This window comes from Nesoenas mayeri (genome assembly GCF_963082525.1).
Source record: "Nesoenas mayeri genome assembly, chromosome: 26".
NCBI lineage: Eukaryota > Metazoa > Chordata > Aves > Columbiformes > Columbidae > Nesoenas > Nesoenas mayeri.
In genome coordinates, this window is record NC_137552.1 from 2,200,758 (window position 1) to 2,213,829 (window position 13,072).

Below are 13,072 nucleotides of genomic sequence, written 5' to 3' on the forward strand. Positions count from 1 at the left end.
TTAGGTTACGTTATGTCATTTTTTTCCTGAATTCAAGAAGATTGTGCCGGTTCAGCCAGTTTTCATGACTACTGAGTGAAGTTCGCTGCTGTCTGTACAGCCGGACGTGGGTGTTCTGTTCATTTGAAGTGAATTCTCGGCGTCGGCATCGCTTGTTTTGGGAAATTCAGTGCTGAAGAGCAACAGAAAATATCCTCTGGTTTTGCTTTTGCCTAAAGATAGTTTGATTTCAAAGGCAGCTGCTCTTGAAGGCTCAGGAGATGCTGGGTATTGTAAAACAGCACACTTCATTGCAGGAATGCTGTGAAGCAGCTGGAGATGTTTCACATCTGGTGTGTTTTGAACACAGGTGACATTTCCTGAGAGCTGATGCTCCTGATTTCACTGCAGATCCCACGTGGTCGGTGTTCACACTGCCCTGCTTTGCTGTTCCTTTCATCATGGATCCAGTAGAGCTCAGGGGTGATGATGGCTGGAGAGCTGGGCAGGGAGAATGTCATGAAATAGAACAAGGGCAAGTGTAGAGTCTTGAATCTGGGCAGGAACAACCCCAGGTTCCAGTGTAAGTTGGGGAATGAGCTGTTGGAGAGCAGCGTAGGGGAAAGGGAGCTGGGGGTCCTGGGGACAGCAGGGTGACCATGAGCCAGCACTGGGCCCTTGTGGCCAGGAAGCCAATGGGACCTGGGGTGGGTTAGAAGGGGGTGGTCAGTAGGTCAGAGAGGTTCTCCTGCCCCTCTGCTCTGCCCTGGGGAGACCACACCTGGAATCTTGTGTCCAGCTGTGGCCCCTCAGTTCCAGCAGGACAGGGAACTGCTGCAGAGAGTCCAGCGCAGCCACCAAGATGCTGCAGGGAGTGGAGCATCTCCCGTGTGAGGAAAGGCTGAGGGAGCTGGGGCTCTGGAGCTGGACAAGAGGACACTGAGGGGGGACTCATTCCTGGGGATCAATATGGAAAGGGGCAGTGTCAGGAGGATGGAGCCAGGCTCTGCTGGTGACAACCAGGGACAGGACAAGGGGCAATGGGTGCAAACTGGAACACAGGAGGTTCCACTTACATTTGAGAAGCAACTTGTTCCTGGTGAGGGTGGCAGAGCCTGGCCCAGGCTGCCCAGGGGGTTGTGGAGTCTCCTTCTGTGCAGACATTCCAACCCGCCTGGACACCTTCCTGTGTAACCTCATCTGGGTGTTCCTGCTCCATGGGGGGATTGCACTGGATGAGCTTTCCAGGGCCCTTCCAACCCCTGACATTCTGTGGTTCTATTTTCTTCATTTTAATAAAGTACGCTGTGCATCCCTCCATCTAAAATATTGCGCCTTTCATAGAAGGGTATAAACTATTGATTTTTCAATTTCTTCTACTGACTTTAACGATGACATTTTATCTTCAAAAATAATTGTGTTTATCTAATCACTGCAGAAGAATGGCAGTTAAATACATTTATATGCTGTTTAATCATCGCTTAAAACAATATTAGCTCTTTTTTTTTTTAGTGATTCAAAAGCCAAATCTCAGCGCAGCTGCTTCAATGGGAGAGCTGCAAATATTCTTGTTTTCAGCCACTTTCCAGTTTCTAAGAGTAAAAAAACCCCTTTTTAGCAAAGGTTGTGTAGGTAATGATACGTAAATACTTGTGTAATAAACTAACATGCAATTCTGTGCCGTTCTGGATCGATGTGTGGGCTGGAGGAGGAGGCTGGTGGTGACATCTGTGCTGGGGAGTCCTAAACCATCTAATTCAAATGCTTTTTTGCAGCTTTTACTATTTTTCCAAACTCTTTGAACCTGGAACTTCAACACTGACACATCTCACGATGGCTATTTGGGAAACTTTCAGCAAGAAACAATTTAGACTGTTTAGAAAAAGTCTAGAAGTAACATCATTAGACGCTGTATTTCAGTGGCTGCTTTTGGAGTCGTTCCTGTTATGAAGCATAAAGGCTTCAAATTTGGGAACATAATGCATGAGTTCACATATTTTCCCTTTGCCCATGAAAATCTACCTATTTTAAAAATTAATCCTAGTAGATGTTTTCTTACTTTCAGGTGTTGGTCACGAATTGAACATGAGATATAAAATTTCAGGGTAGCGACTTGACCAAGATGGTGAATTGTATATAGTTGAGTTAACGGGTGTTTGAGTCAGACTTTTGGTACATCAGCGAGATGGTTTTGTTACCAACGCAGTTATTGAGGTCGCTGACCTCCCAGCTGAAGGGATGGTTGAGACGCAGATGCCGTGGCCGCAGTAAGTTGGTGCCTCCCTGCAGAACGCTCCATCAATTTGAGTTCTGGATGTTTCCTCATGTTCCTAGCGCTGGATTAAACATGAAATAGCTGGAAATATTCTTTAGCAGCTCGGGACATTGGGTGGTCCCTTGTTGGAGCGACCACGTGAAATGTGGATCACGGGACGACTCTTACGCTGCTCAGCGGGAAGAAAAGACGCTCGGAGGTGATGACGGTGACGCTACAGACCTACCAGCTGGTTGGGGTTGGATGTGACCAGTGTCCCTTTGGGCGCTGGAGCCCATGCTGAGGACAAAGGGACCTCAGTAGCTCTTGGACATCAAAAGGAAGGATAATCAGCTGGAAGAGGACTCCTCCTTCCCACCTTTTACCCCTAAATGTGCTTCATGATCCTTACATCTCTAGAAGATGTTTCAACTGATGGGTCCAGCCACTGAGGACTCTTTCTGGAGGTTCTTCCAAGCTGTTCTTCACCAGAGAAGACCCGATCGCCCCTGCTTTCCAAAGCCTTTTCTCTCATATTCCTGTGGCTCTCGCACTGTGTGTCACCTCCTGTGTCTCCGCGGCATGGAAACGGCGTGATCCGAACACCGAGGATTGCCAAGGCAGCTCTGGTGTCACCCCCAAAGGTGACAGCGACCCCTCCTTTGTTTCCGAGCACCGTGCTCCATTCTGCAGCCCTTGCCTAAACAATTTAGTTTTTACAGTCTGTGTTGAATACACCCAGTATTTCCTGCCCGGTTCGGATCGATGGTATCGCTGACCTGCGCTCCTCGCTGCTTCCACTCCCTAATCCCGGTTCTCCGCAGCCACTGGGTTTCTTCCAGCATCCAACAAAGCAGAACCCCAGCAGAAAACCACTTGCTTAAGGCTCATTTTATCTTTTCTATTGCACTTAGAGACCCGTCAGCCAATTCTAATCATTATAGCGCACACTGGATTCATTTCCTTTAGTGCTGGGCTCTTACGCCGGTGTGTCCCGGAGCTGGTGGCGCTGGCTCTGTCACCCGGATCTTGGGCTAATCCGAGGTTCCATCAAAGCCTGTTCCCCTGTTCTGGTTCCACATGGGGCTCTTCCACCTTGGGGTGTTTTTAGGGCCTGGTTTTAATTTCATTAGCCGAGATGGCTGTGATTTATTTGATTGTGGAAGTGGAGAAGTTTGGTTGTTATACCTGTACGTGTCTATGTGCACTATAGGAAGGTGTGTATGTGTAATTTATACATACATGTCTAAAAAAATGGAGGAAAAATATACATACGTATGTTTATATATGTAAAAATTGATAAAATAGACTTATATAAACTTCTATTTAGAATGCGGAAAGTATGTTTATATATATTGGTGGGAAAATCTGTGCCGTCAGCCTTTCGAACCAAACAGAAATAGAAGCACATTTGGTACAAGTTGGCCAAGGCGCTTCCGTTGTTAAAGCTTAATTATGCTAAATACAAAATAAGAAATAAAAATATAGCTATAGAATAAATAAAGCAAACAGATCCTGAGCCAGAACAGGGGAACAACATCGCGCTGGAGGCGCAGGGGTTGCTCACCCCTTGCTATGGACTTAGGAGAGAGCAAAGCCGAGCTCAGGCCCAGCCTAAGGGAGTCTTAAAACTTGCTTAAAACTTCGAATAAGTGCAATAGGACCCTGATCCCCCCCAGCGACAGAAATCGAATGTATGAATAAAACCTACTCAGAACTGTGGGCAATTGGGGGAGATTAAATATATTGGGTACAAATAGAACTCACAAATAGGGGTTTTGTGGTGGTTTTTTTCCTCTTCGCAACAGTTCAACCCATGGCAAACAAAGGTCCCTGCAAACACGGCCAAGTGAGACTGAAATCTGCCATTAGCTACCAGTGCTGCTTAAGGTTAAGCTCTTCTTTTGTTCATAGTATGAAGTCTGAGATGTTCATCAGATGGATGGAAAGAAACGCTCTGTAAATACACATTTTCAATCCATTGTGCAAGGGTGAGGACAGGCATTCCATGTATTTTTGCTGCTGTCCATAAAAGACAGAGGAGGTTCAACATGGTTTGGTTTTGTTCCATAGTCTGGAACACGAATCATTAGGTGGGAGAGCCCAGTTTGATTCAAATTGATTCAGTATTTTTTATTGTAATACTTTCCACTAATATGAAGAAATAGACGTTCCCGCTCAGGCCCAGGTGTCACACAAGGGGTTAAACCCCTTCGGTTTGTCATCAAGATGCTCTTTCATCACGAAACTCTGCTGATTTCAATCAGTTTTGAATTATTCCTTTATCTTAAAGCTGTTGACCTTTCTCATGTAGAAACCTTGATTAACCACTGAGATTAATAGATTTACATGCGAGTTAAACCAGCAACATCTCTGTAGTCGGCAACAACCTGGAGGAAATGATGGGGATCCAGCATCTTGGGTTTTATGACAAAGAGCAAAGAAGGAGCCCGAATTTATATTTGAAGGCACAAGTGTGGTTCCTTCCCCCGAGGAAATTACCATCTCATAAGGCAGAAAACCACGCAAAGGCGGAATTAATGTGTCACGTCTGCTTTGCGATCGCGATGAGGATGATCCGCGAGGTGCTGGTGGGTGTTGGTGGTGCTGGGCGCTCTGCAGCTCCACCTTTCCATCCGCGCTGTTCAACCCTCCAGGTTCAACCCCTTCAATGCCCCACAGCCCTTTGGAGAAGAAATTGTTCCCACATCCAACCTCAACCTCCCCTGACGCAACTTGAGGCCGTTTCCTCTGCTCCTGGCGCTTGTTCCTGGGGAGCAGAGCCCGACCCCCCTGGCTCCAAGCTCCTTTCAGGCAGTTCAGAGATCAGAAGGTCTCCCCTCAGCTCCTGTTCTCCAGCTGAACCCCCCAGGTCCCTCAGCCGCTCCATCACACTTGTGCTCCAGCCCCTCACCAGCTCCGTTCCCTTCTCTCCACTCTCTCCAGCATCCTGCAGCATCTCTACATCGCTCGGTCAACAGCGATTACCAAGAGATAAACAATGAGCCGTTTTCTTCAAGCGACGCTCGCTGGTTTGATAAATAGTTGGCAAAAGGCGCTTCGTTTGATGGGTTTGTTACCCGCGTTGGCAGGGGGAGAAGTTTCCCTTGGCGTAAAATCCCAACCTGCGTTTCCCCGTCTCCCTTCCCAGCGTTTCCGCACCCAGAGCCGCTGTGTGTTGGGACGTCCCCAAGATTTCCCGTCTCAGGGACACCAGCCTGGTTTCCAAAAGGTAACGCCGTTCTCCCCCGGATCTGCCGCCCACCTCGCTGCCCTCACGTGAATTCTTCTCTTCAAATAAGGATTCCAGCGGCCAACAGCAAACAAAATGCACAGCAAACAATCCCTCAGGATCATATTCACTGGTGACCTACTTAAAATCCTCTCGCCTCATCCTCTTTTTGTGGGTTCGCTGAAACGCTGGCTCACGCTCTGCAAGGAATTGCTGGCGGAATGATAACGACCGCAAAACGCGGCCCCTGGTTTTTCTGAAGAGACGTGCTTTATGGTTTTATTGCATCATTTAGACTTCTTCTTTCTTTTCCCCCGCTTGTGATGCATTATCCCCTTTTTTGGTCTCACAAGCCTTTGTGTTCTGATTGCAGGCAGTGCTGCTGCTTGAAGAGCTGCCATTAAATCACAGGATGCCTTAATCTTTTCAATTTGTTTTTGAGGAAAATGAGGCTTCTCGCTCTACCCTGGAGAGCCCGAGCTGTGTTATCAAGGCCTGTGTTGAGCATCCTTTATTTGCCTTTTTCTGGTGCAAACGATCCAGCAGAGGTAATTATTTAACAAACGTGTTATTCTGCTGTATTTTTGTAGGGTTATTGTAGATGGGTTTGCAGCCCAGGGTAGAAAATCAGCGTTGCGCCTGCTAGGTTTGCTTCGTCTCTTTAGGAATTAATGTGGACGTCCCTCCTTGCTCATTGGTGCTGTTGGACAGCAAGAACACCATTATACTGGCACACACACGCGTGTGAATATTGTGATTAAACCGGCTCTTGGCTGCGTACGTGATACAGATAAACTCATCCTGCTTTTGCACAGCACATCAATGGGATGGTGCAGACACACCGAAACACAAATGTGGGGAATCCCACCTGAAATGGTCATTTCTAGGGCCTCAAGAACCCTTCTGGGTTTGTAACTGGAGTCCCGCGCCACTCGCCGTGTTTTCGTGCCGGTCTGAATTCCCTTATCACTAATGGAAACAGAATTTCTAAGCAGATGTATAAAAAGCCCCACATGAAAACAAAATTATCACCGGGTGGCTTCTGCGTTTCTTGGCGCCTAATAACTCTGTGCTGTTGGAGCTCAGCCCTGTTGTCTTTAGGCAGACATAATAAATTCAACCACTTGCAGTCCAGATAATTCTTGTTTTCTCCCCGAACGCTTTATTTTCACGCACTATCTGGTGTATTTTTGATGCTAAGGGAGCATTTGCCGGCTTCTCCCAACCAGTTCTGGGTCACCGCTGTGTGTTCGTGTCCTGTGTTGTCCCTCCAGGAGGTGACGGTAATAATAAAGATGGGGCTAATTAGCTCCACCGTACTGGTAAAACCACTCAGTATCTATGGAAATTAATGCAGTTTCAGGCTCCGGGGCACTAGCTTAAAATTAGACTGTAAGTAATGTTGTGTTCTCTTTTAAATAGTGAGGAGGAGCTGGTCAGGATGGAGAATAAACACGAAAACAGTTGAGTTGTTGGAGTTGCCGACGGGATTCAGGAGGAGCCGCATCTCCCGCATCCACCATTGCCCGCGGCTCTTGCGCCTTCTCTTTCAGGTGGAACAACTTATAGGTGACAGCTCCTCCTTATAAAGTGAATTAGGAGCCCTCGGCGTGGGTGTTGCTGCCTTGTTAGGGAAATTGGGGCGCACGTGCCTGTTTTCCCTGTGCGCTCACAAACCGGTAGGAAATGCTCATCGATCCATGAATTGGGATTGACTGCAAGAATAGTTCTGGCCACCAAACGTGGCTTGTTGGAAGGGTGAAAATCAAGACAACAGTGAAGAATATTGTCTGTCTGGGTCTATATCCATAGGAGTTAATCTGGGCAGATTAAAGGGAGTGTTTAAAGCACATGGAGCAAGTGGGTTTTGGTGACAAGAGAGTTTTTCTTACAATCAACGGAGTTTTAATGCATATCCTCCTCATCTATCCCACCGACCTTATGGTTGCGGAGGCTCTGATGGCTGATTTCACCTTAAAATGCACACAGAGCATGTTCCTCATTAAGAAGCATTGATCAGCAGTTGTGACTTATCTCCTTATCTTCTTTAATTTCGCTTAATCTTCCAGAGCCCGTGGTATAAATTAATATCCCTAGTCCACAGGGTGCCTCGCATAAAGCATTTTCACATGTAAATGGCACAATACATCCTGTAGCAGAGATGTGATTCATAGCCTATTACATGCTAAATCTTAGGTGCAAGCCAACGAACTAATTTATACGAGGTAATTAGATTCTGAATTAAATGCACAAAAGGGTTTTTTTTTTCTCCTTCTTGCTTTTCCTTGTGTGAAATGAGCAGATGAGCTGATACTGGAGAAGGGGAAGGTGTCCTGCCCTCTCCATCACCTCTGCTATCTCCGAGCTCCTCTCCAGGAACGACAGGGTTGCAGAAATGTGATGTATTTGTGTTTACATAGATCGTAGAATGTCCTGAGTTGGAAAAGGACCCACAAGGATCATCGAGTCCAGCTCACATTGGCAGTGTAGAATGTTTCGTTGATGTACAGGTAGAAAACAGCCAAAAGCGCTAAAATAAACCCTTCTTCATACTGTTCTACCCCCTCAGTCCAACCCAGCCCCAGCCTCCTGGAGCACAAGCTCGTTCCTTTGCTCATCTCAGTGTGGAGGTGTTTCAGAATCAGAGAATCACAGGATGGTTTGTGTTGAAGGGACCTTCCCAGCCCCCCCAGTGCCCCCCCTGCCATGACAGGGACATCTGCACCAGCTCAGGGTGCTCAGAGCCCCGTCCAGCCTGGCCTGGGATGTCTCCAGGGATGGTTCAGCCACCACCTCTCTGGCCAACCTGGGCCAGGCTCTCACCACCCTCAGGGCAACAATTCCTTCCTCATGTCCAGCCTGAATCTCCCTCCTTTACTTTCAAACCATCACCCCTTGTCCTGTCACAACAGGCCCTGCTCAAAAGTCTGTCCCCATCTTTCTGATCAGCCCCTTTTAACTCCAGAAAGGCCGCACTCAGGTCTCCCTGATGGGAGGAGAGATCTGACAGGCGAGCCTGCGGGACCTGGGCTGACACCAGCGCGGGAGCAGACGAACCCCCCGAGCTGTCGGTGCCGCCACCAGTGCATGACCGAGCTGGTTCCAGCTGTCACCTCTGTGCCGCCCATGTGCTGGAACTGAGCCGGGCTGAGGATGTGTTCAGACAAGGCTGAGGATGGGTTTAGACCAGGCTGAGATGGGTTCAGACCAGGCTGAGGATGGGTTCAGACCAGGCTGAGGATGGGTTTGGACCAGGCTGAGGATGGGTTCAGACCAGGCTGAGGATGGGTTCAGACCAGGCTGAGGATGGGTTTGGACCAGGCGGTGGATGGGTTTGGACCAGGCTGAGGATGGGTTTAGACCAGGCTGAGGATGGGTTTGGACCAGGCTAAGGATGGGTTTAGACCAGGCTGAGGATGGGTTTAGACCAGGCTGAGGATGGGTTTGGACCAGGCTAAGGATGGGTTTAGACCAGGCTGAGGATGGGTTTGGACCAGGCTAAGGATGGGTTTAGACCAGGCTGAGGATGGGTTTAGACCAGGCTGAGGATGGGTTCAGACCAGGCTGAGGATGGGTTTAGACCAGGCTGAGATGGGTTCAGACCAGGCTGAGGATGGGTTTAGACCAGGCTGAGATGGGTTCAGACCAGGCTGAGGATGGGTTCAGACCAGGCTGAGGATGGGTTCGGACCAGGCTGAGGATGGGTTCGGACCAGGCTGAGGATGGGTTCGGACCAGGCTGAGGATGGGTTCGGACCAGGCTGAGATGGGTTCAGACCAGGCTGAGGATGGGTTCAGACCAGGCTGAGGATGGGTTCAGACCAGGCTGAGGATGGGTTCGGATCAGGCTGAGATGGGTTTAGACCAGGCTGAGATGGGTTTGGACCAGACTGAGGATGGATTCAGACCAGGCTGCATCCCCACATTGGCTCTGCAGATCTGGGGGGGCTGGCTGGGCCGCACTCCTCCTCACACTGGGAGGAAGGTCAGTTCTCACCAGTGACCGCCTGCCAGACAGCGTTTTCCACTGGGACCTTTAGCATTCGAAGGGGTAATGCAGATATTAATAATTAACCCCCCGTGCAATCTCATCCTAACCGCAATTTCAAACACTCCAGACCATCCTCCCCAGCCAGCCCGGCTATTTTTAGGCTGGTTTCCCAGGGAAACGTGGTTTTATGTGGCTGCTGTATCCTCAGATTTGACAGCAAGGAGAGAGGTAGCAAAGAGCGTTCTCTCTTAAGTTCTGTGAAAATCAGTCACGTTGATTAAAGAGACAAACTCAGCCAAAGGGGAGAATTCAGCCGCCTCCATCCGATGGGGATTTGCTGCCCAAACAGCTATCACAGCATGGAAATGGGGTGAGGAACAGGCGCTGGGGGACAAGGTGATGGTTCAGGAGTGCAAGCTGTGATTAATTTGTTTGCTTGGTTCTCATTATTTTAGGAAAGCAGGCTGTAGTTGTTCCTCCCCTCTCAGAGCTTCTTTCTCAATGGTTTTAATGGAAGCATAAAAGATGCTTTGGGGCTGCCCCCCAGCCATGTGCCATTGCGGTATCTGATGAATGGATCCTGTTTGTTGGGTTTTTCATGTAGAAAAGGAGGAAGGAAAGAGGTTTCAGCTCCATGTGAGACGGCCACACGGGCACTGGGGAGCTTGGTGTTCACATCCACGTCCAAGCAGCGGCGCCTCCTCCCAGGGACTTTTGAAGAGGGTAAAATGTTTAATAACCAATTTGTCACCCCAGCAGCCAGCACACGTTCTGATTTGCATTGCTGAGGACGTCGCATTGAGGGTGATGCAGGATAAGTGTTTCCAGAGTTACTTGACATACGTCCCCGCTGTGGGCACCTGGCTCGACTCAAGCACCAAGTGGGGTTTTGAAGCAGACTTGACCAGTAGACAGGAGCAGAGTTCATTTGCCTGAGCAGAGGTGTTTAGTGCTGGTTTTAAACACCTCATGGTACATCAGGAATCTGCACAGGGCTGGTAGGTGGGACACGGGCCCTACAGGAGCCTCGTTCTTTCTGCAGCGGCAGCTCAAGGCAGGGGATGGACCCCGTGGTCTCTGCAACGGCACGAGGGACCTGCATGTAGGACCTTAATTCCACCATTTGTCTTCAAATCACCACTAGTTTTAACTGATGCTGCTTTGGGGAAAATGGGATAGGGTTGGCATTTCCCAAAGCATTCGTTAGCTACTTATATTTGCTTAAGTTGTACGTTTGCAGTTTGAAGGTGTATGTTTGCCCAGCTGCTGGTCTCGGCTGAGTTGGCTCAGACTGGAATTAATTTGCTTTATCATCAGGATTTACATGGAGACTTTTGAATGTTAATAGTCCTCTTGTGCCTCTCCTACAGTCCCACTCGTACTGGATCCTGCAAATTGGCCAGAAGAAAGTGGGAATGACAAGACAAAGGAGCGATGAGCTCAGAAAACACAAGTTGGAGGGAGTGTTCTTTACAGAAAGCTTAGACCGGTCCAGTCTTGATACCGCAGCGTGACTAAAGTGGGACTTAAGTGCCCAGCTTAACTCCACGCTGTCCTCCGTGCACATCTGCAGGCTGTAGATGTTGGGGATGTGTCACGTCGTGCTTGGCAGTGAATAACCTGTAAGGATCTCCCACTGGTACGAAGGTGCCTCCTGCAGTGGAGGTTGAGTGGCTGAGTAATTACACGGTGAGTGATTAGTGCCGATGACTCCTCTCGGTGCTGGGGGGTTGTCACGGTTTAACCTTACGCTGGCAATTCAAACCCACGATAATCGCTCACTCCCCCACTTGTGCCCCCAAATAGGGGAGAGAATCAAAAGGGAAGGGAGAAACTTGTGGATTGAGATAAACACGGTTTAATAAAATAACAAAATAATATTAATATAGCACTGCTCATTCTAATCGATATATATAATGGAAATAGAATATAAAATAAAAGAATGAGAACTTGCACCTGGTCCTGAACAGAGAAGAGAGACAAAGACAAAAGGCCCAGAGGCCTCTGCGAACGGCAGGATGGGGACAGGCCGAGCTAAGAGAGGTTCCCAAACAGAACTGCCCCAAAACAGAGCGAACCAGGACAGCCGCTGTCCTCCCAGCCAGACAATCCCGACTCTCCTTGAACACGAAGCCTGGCGCTAATGGCTTGGAATGCTGTCATTGCTCAGTCTGGATGTCAGGCAGGGTCTGTCCCATCCGTGTCCCCTTCCCCGCTGCCCCCTGAGAGCTCAGAAAGACCTTGGCTCTCAGACCAGAGCAATTCAAAACGTTAACTCCATGCTGGGGTGTTACACGTCCAGGGAGCGGCAGGATTTGTTTAAATTGTGGTTTAAATGCTGGTTTGGGGAGCCGGGGCCACGGGAGGCGGAGAGGTGTGTGTTTGCTGTGCTGTGCTTGCCGTGGAGCCGGGAGCTGTGCGAGGCGATGCAGCAGACAGGGTGACCAAGGTCACCGCTGCTGTTCCTGTCCAAGCCATTGCCACATATTTACCTGAAATAAAATGGAAGTGCTTTTGTATTGATGAAATCTGAGACACCTGGTGTGATTAATGAGCTGGAGGTTCCACCCAGAACCCCGTCACCGCCTCTTTTAGCCGTGACCGAGCTGCTTCTCATCCCGACCGCACGCACATCTTGCTGTTCTCCACCTCTCCGCGGGCGTGCAATCCATACCTGTGCTACCAGGAGGGCGCTGATGGAACAACATGTGGCTTTAAAGATGTTAAAACGATGCTAAATATATATATATATTTCCTCCTCAAAGCCAAGTGGCTGTAAATGCAGGTGCTGGTGCTCCCAACAACTCAGAGTTAAGAGTTTCGCTGCTGAACTCGCACCTGAAGCGTTTATCTTGCCAATGGGATTAAAGGCGTGTTTTGTTCTTAATTATGTTGAGAAAAATAGCGCAATGAGCGGCCGTTATCTGAACGCAGAGGGGTCAGTGCTGCTGGCTCGTGTTCATGAGCTCCCAGGTCTCTGGATTTGCCGTGTTGGGTTCATGCGAGTCGCGTGTCAGTTATGATCACGTATCCTCCAGAGCTTGTAGCGATGTATTCGCCGTGTTGTGTGCTCGTAGATACGGCTAAATATAGAGCGTGAGATGGCAGGACGGCCAACCCTGACCTAGTTTTGGGGTTTGGTGGGTTTGGTTTGGTTCTTTTTTCAAGACTTAGGAAAAGAGATAAAAGCTGTTTGCATGTTGCTGCTGTTCTGTTTGCAGATTGTTCCCTGATAAACCAGCTTCCTTTGGGTTTGTTTAAAGAATTGAACCCAGTTTAGCTCAACGCAAACCTGACTGCAGATTGGAAGGAAGTTCGTAAGAAGTTCAATGATCAGTGTCCATTGCAGCGTTCACCTGGTATTTCTCTTCCTACGTGTATAAACCAGCTCAAAGCTTTTGGCCAAAGGAGAAACGTGAGGTGTTTGTGCGTTACGCACTTGGTGCCGGCGTCTGACCCAGGTGCGAGGGTTTCTGTAGCAAAACCCGAGATCATTTGCTGCTCTTGCACAGTCTCTGTGTTTTAATCTGTCGTGGCCTGTGTTTCGTTTTGCTGTTGGAGAGGTTACTGAGCCAAAGGGGGACACACAAAACCCAAGCCGTGGCCATCAGGTCTGC

General features: G+C 48.8%; 1 protein-coding gene across 1 annotated transcript in view; it reads left to right on the top strand.

Moving 5' to 3' along the window:
- MYO1D (myosin ID) overlaps positions 1-13,072 on the top strand; it is a gene marked incomplete at both ends in the record, with an annotated part of 145,280 nt that overhangs the window by 102,458 nt on the left and 29,750 nt on the right. The window lies entirely within an intron of this gene.